The sequence below is a fragment of the Phocoena phocoena genome, chromosome 1, assembly GCF_963924675.1.
Source record: "Phocoena phocoena chromosome 1, mPhoPho1.1, whole genome shotgun sequence".
In the NCBI taxonomy this organism is placed as follows: domain Eukaryota; kingdom Metazoa; phylum Chordata; class Mammalia; order Artiodactyla; family Phocoenidae; genus Phocoena; species Phocoena phocoena.
Window position 1 is genome coordinate 83,302,735 of NC_089219.1, and position 6,000 is coordinate 83,308,734.

Here is a 6,000-nt window from a genome sequence, read left to right on the forward strand (position 1 = left end):
AGACCTCCTAAAAGGCAAGAAACCCCCCACGTACCTGGGTAGGGCAAAAGAAAAAAGAATAAACAGAGACAAAAGAATAGGGACGGGACCTGCACCAGTGTGAGGGAGCTGTGAAGGAGGAAAGGTTTCCACACACTAGGAAGCCCCTTCGCGGGCGGAGACTGCAGGTGGCGGAGGGGGAAGCTTCGGAGCCGCGGTGGAGAGCGCAGCCACAGGGGTGCGGAGGGCAAAGCAGAGAGATTCCCGCACAGAGGATCAGGGCCGACCGGCACTCACCAGCCCGAGAGGCTTGTCTGCTCACCCGCCAGGGTGGGCAGGGCTGGGAGTTGAGGCTCGGGCTTCGGTCGGAGCGCAGGGAGAGGACTGGGGTTGGTGGCGTGAACACAGCCTTTAGGGGGTTAGTGCGCCACGGCTAGCTGGGAGGGAGTCCGGGGAAAAGTATGGACCTGCCGAAGAGGCAAGAGACTTTTTCTTCCCTCTGTTTCCTGGTGCGCGAGGAGAGGGGATTAAGAGCGCTGCTTAAAGGAGCTCCAGAGACGGGCGTGAGCCGCGGCTAAAAGCGCGGACCCCAGAGACAGGCATGAGGCGCTAAGGCTGCTGCTGCCACCATCAAGAAGCCTGTGTGCGAGCACAGGTCACTATCCACACCCTGCTTCCGGGGAGCCTGTGCAGCCCACCACTGCCAGGGTCCCAGGATCCAGGGTCAACCCCTCCGGGAGAACGCACGGCGCGCCTCTGGCTGGTGCAACGTCACACTGGCCTCTGCCGCCGCAGGCCCGCCCCGCACTCCGTGCCCCTCCCTCCCCTCGGCCTGAGTGAGCCAGAGCCCCCGAATCAGCGGCTCCTTTAACCCCGTCCTGTCTGAGCGAAGAACAGACGCCCTCCGGCGACCTACACGGAGAGGCGGGGCCTAATCCAAAACTGAGCCCCTGGGAGCTGTGAGAACAAAGAAGAGAAAGGGAAATCTCTCGCAGCAGCCTCAGAAGTAGCGGATTAAAGCTCCACAATCAACTTGATGTAGCCTGCATCTGTGGAATACATGAATTGACAACCAATCCTCCCAAATTAAGGAGGCGGACTTTGAGAGCAAGATTTATTATTTTTTCCCCCTTTCCTCTTTTTGTGAGTGTGTATGTGTATGCTTCTGTGTGAGATTTTGTCTGTATAGCTTTGCTTCCACCATTTGTCCTAGGGTTCTCTCTGTCCGTTTTTAAAAAAATTTTTTTCTTAATAATTTTTTATTTTAATAACTGTATTTTACTTTATCTTCTTTCTTTCTTTCTTTCTTTCTTTCTTTCTTTCTTTCTTTCCTTCCTTCATTCCCTCTTTTAGACAACAAATCATCCCAAATTGAGGAGGTGGACTTTGAAAGCACGATTTATGATTTTTTCGCCTTTTCCTCTTTTTGTGAGTGTGTATGTGTATGCTTCTGTGTGAGATTTTGTCTGTATAGCTTTACTTCCACCATTTGTTCTAGGGTTCTATCTGTCTGTTTTATTTTTGTTTTTAAAATTTTTTTCTCTTAATAATTATTTTTTTATTTTAATAACTTTATTATATTTTATCTTACTTTATTTTATTTTACTTTATCTCCTTTTTTTCTTCCTTCCCTCCTTCCTTCCTTCCTCCCTCCCTCCCTCCCTCCCTTCTTTCTTTCTTTCTTTCTTTCTCTCTTTCTACTTCTACTAATTCTTTGAGCCATGTGGATGAAAGGCTCTTGTTGCAGCAGAAAGGAGTCAGTGCTGTGCCTCTGAGGAGGGAGAGCCAACTTCAGGACATTGGTCCACAAGAGACCTCCCAGCTCCACATAATATCAAATGGCAAAAATCTCCCACAGATCTCCATCTCAACACCAGCACCCAACTTCACTCAATGACCAGCAAGCTACAGTGCTAGACATCCTATGCCAAACAACTAGCAAGACAGGAACACAACCCCACCCATTAGCAGAGAGGTTGCCTAAAATCATAATAAGTCCACAGACACCCCAAAACACACCACCAGACATGGACCTGCCCACCAGAAAGATAAGATCCAGCCTCATCCACCACAACACAGGCACTAGTCCCCTCCATCAGGAAGCCTACACAACTCACTGAACCAACCTCAGCCACTGGGGACAGAAACCAAAAACAACGGGAACTACAAACCTGCAGCCTGCAAAAAGGAGACCCCAAACACAGTAAGATAAGCAAAAAGGGAAGACAGAAAAACACACCACAGATGAAGGAGCAAGATAAAAACCCACCAGACCTAACAAATGAAGAGGAAATAAGCAGTCTACCTGAAAAATAATTCAGAATAATGATAGTAAAGATGATCCAAAATCTTGGAAATAGAATAGACAAAATGCAAGAAACATTTAACAAGGACCTAGAAGAACTAAAGATGAAACAAACAACAATGAACAGCACAATAAATGAAATTAAAAATACTCTAGAAGGGATCAATAGCAGAATAACTGAGGCAGAAGAACAAATAAGTGACCTGGAAGATAAAATAGTGGAAATAACTACTGCAGAGCAGAATAAAGAAAAAAGAATGAAAAGAACTGAGGACAGTCTCAGAGACCCCTGGGACAACATCAAATGCACCAACATTCGAATTATAGGGGTTCCAGAAGAAGAAGAGAAAAAGAAAGGGACTGAGAAAATATTTGAAGAGATTATAGGTGAAAACTTCCCTAATATGGGAAAGGAAATAGTTAATCAAGTCCAGGAAGCACAGAGAGTCCCATACAGGATAAATCCAAGGAGAAATACACCAAGACACATATTAATCAAACTGTCAAAAATTAAATACAAAGAAAACATATTGAAAGCAGCAAGGGAAAAACAGCAAATAACACACAAGGGAATCCCCATAAGGTTAACAGCTGATCTTTCAGCAGAAACTCTGCAAGCCAGAAGGGACTGGCAGGACATATTTAAAGTGATGAAGGAGAAAAACCTGCAACCAAGATTACTCTACCCAGCAAGGATCTCATTCAGATTTGATGGGGAAATTAAAACCTTTACAGACAAGCAAAAGCTGGGAGAGTTCAGCACCACCAAACCAGCTTTACAACAAATGCTAAAGGAACTTCTCTAGGCAAGAAAGACAAGAGAAGGAAAAGACCTACAATAACGAACCCAAAACAATTAAGAAAATGGGAATAGGAACATACATATCGATAATTACCTTAAATGTAAATGGATTAATGCTCCCACCAAAAGACACAGATTGGCTGAATGGATACAAAAACAAGACCCATATATATGCTGTCTACAAGAGACCCACTTCAGACCTAGAGACACAAACAGACTGAAAGTGAGGGGATGGAAAAAGATATTTCATGCAAGTGGAAACCAAAAGAAAGATGGAGTAGCAATTCTCATATCAGACAAAATAGACTTTAAAATAAAGACTATTAGAAGAGACAAAGAAGGACACTACATAATGATCAAGGGATCGATCCAAGAAGAAGATATAACAATTGTAAATATTTATGCACCCAACATTGGAGCACCTCAATACATAAGGCAAATACTAACAGCCATAAAAGGGGAAATCAACAGTAACACATTCATAGTAGAGGACGTTAACACCCCACTTTCACCAATGGACAGATCATCCAAAATGAAAATAAATAAGGAGACACAAGTTTTAAATGATACATTAAACAAGATAGACTTAATTGATTTTTATAGGATATTTCATCCAAAAACAACAGAATACACATTTTTCTCAAGTGCTCATGAAACATATCGCCAGGATCATATCTTGGGTCACAAATCAAGCCTTGGTAAATTTAAGAAAATTGAAATTGTATCAAGTATCTTTTCCGACCAAAACACTATGAGGCTAGATATCAATTACAGGAAAAGATCTGTAAAAAATACAAACACATGGAGGCTAAACAATACACTACTTAATAACGAAGTGATCACTGAAGAAATCAAAGAGGAAATTAAAAAAATACCTAGAAAGAAATGACAATGGAGACATGATGACCGAAAATCTATGGGATGCAGCAAAAGCAGTTCTAAGAGGGAAGTTTGTAACAATACAGTCCTACCTTAAGAAACAGGAAACATCTCGAATAAACAACCTAACCTTGTACCTAAAGCAATTAGAGAAAGAAGACCAAAAAAACCCCAAAGTTAGCGGAAGGAAAGAAATTATGAAAATCAGATCAGAAATAAATGAAAAAGAAATGAAGGAAATGATAGCAAAGATCAATAAAACTAAAAGCTGGTTCTTTGAGAAGATAAACAAAATTGATTCACCATTAGCCAGACTCATCAAGAAAAAAAGGGAGAAGACTCAGATCAATAGAATTAGAAATGAAAAAGGAGAAGTAACAACTGACACTGCAGAAATACAAAAGATCATGAGAGATTACTACAAGCAACTCTATTCCAATAAGATGGACAACCTGGAAGAAATGGACAAATTCTTAGAAATGCACAATGTGCCAAGACTGAATCAGGAAGAAATAGAAAATATGAACAGACCAATCACAAGCACTGAAATTGAAACTGTGATTTAAAATCTTCCAACAAACAAAAGCCCAGAACCAGATGGCTTCACAGGCGAATTCTATCAAACATTTAGAGAAGAGCTAACACCTATCCTTCTCAAACTCTTCCAAAATATAGCAGAGGGAGGAACACTCCCAAACTCATTCTACAAGGCCACCATCACCCTGATACCCAAACCAGACAAGGATGTCACAAAGAAAGAAAACTACAGGCCAATATCACTGATGAACATAGATGCAAAAATCCTCAACAAAATACTACCAAACAGAATCCAGCAGCACATTAAACGGATCATACACCATGATCAAGTGGGGTTTATTCCAAGAACGCCAGGATTCTTCAATATACACAAATCAATCAACGTGAAACACCATATTAACAAGTTGAAGGAGAAAAACCATATGATCATCTCAATAGATGCAGAGAAAGCTTTTGACAAAATTCAACACCCATTTATGATAAAAACCCTGCAGAAAGTAGGCATAGAGGGAACTTTCCTCAACATAATAAAGGCCATATATGACAAACCCACAGCCAACATCGTCCTCAATGGTGAAAAACTGAAAGCATTTCCACTAAGATCAGGAACAAGACAAAGTTGCCCACTCTCACCACTCTTATTCAACATAGTTTTGGAAATTTTAGCCACAGCAATCAGAGAAGAAAAGGAATCCAAATCAGAAAAGGAGAAGTAAAGCTGTCACTGTTTGCAGATGACCTGATACTATACATAGAGAATCCTAAAGATGCTACCAGAAAACTACTAGAGCTAATCAATAAATTTGGTAAAGTAGCAGGATACAAAATTAATGCACAGAAATCTCTGGCATTCCTATACACTAATGATGAAAAATCTGAAAGTGAAATCAAGAAAACACTGCCATTTACTATTGCAACAAAAAGAATAAAATATCTAGGCATAAACCTACCTAAGGAAACAAAAGACCTGTATGCAGAAAATTATAAGACACTGATGAAAGAAATTAAAGATGATACAAATAGATGGGGAGATATACCATGTTCTTGGATTGGAAGAATCAACATTGTGAAAATGATTCTACTACCCAAAGCAATCTACAGTTTCAGTGCAATCCCTATCAAGCTACCACTGGCATTTTTCACAGAACTAGAGCAAAAACGTTCACAATTTGTATGGAAACACAGAAGACCCCGAATAGCCAAAGCAATCTTGAGAACGAAATACGGAGCTGGAGGAGTCACACTCCCTGACTTCAGACTATACTACAAAGGTACAGTAATGAAGACTGTATGGTACTGGCACAAAAACAGAAAGATAGATCAATGGAACAGGATAGAAAGCCCAGAGATAAACCCACGCACATATGGTCACCTTATCTTTGATAAAGGAGGCAGGAATGTACAGTGGAGAAAGGACAGCCTCTTCAATAAGTGGTGCTGGGAAAACTGGACAGCTACATGTAAAAATATGAGATTAGAACACTGCCTAACAGCATAC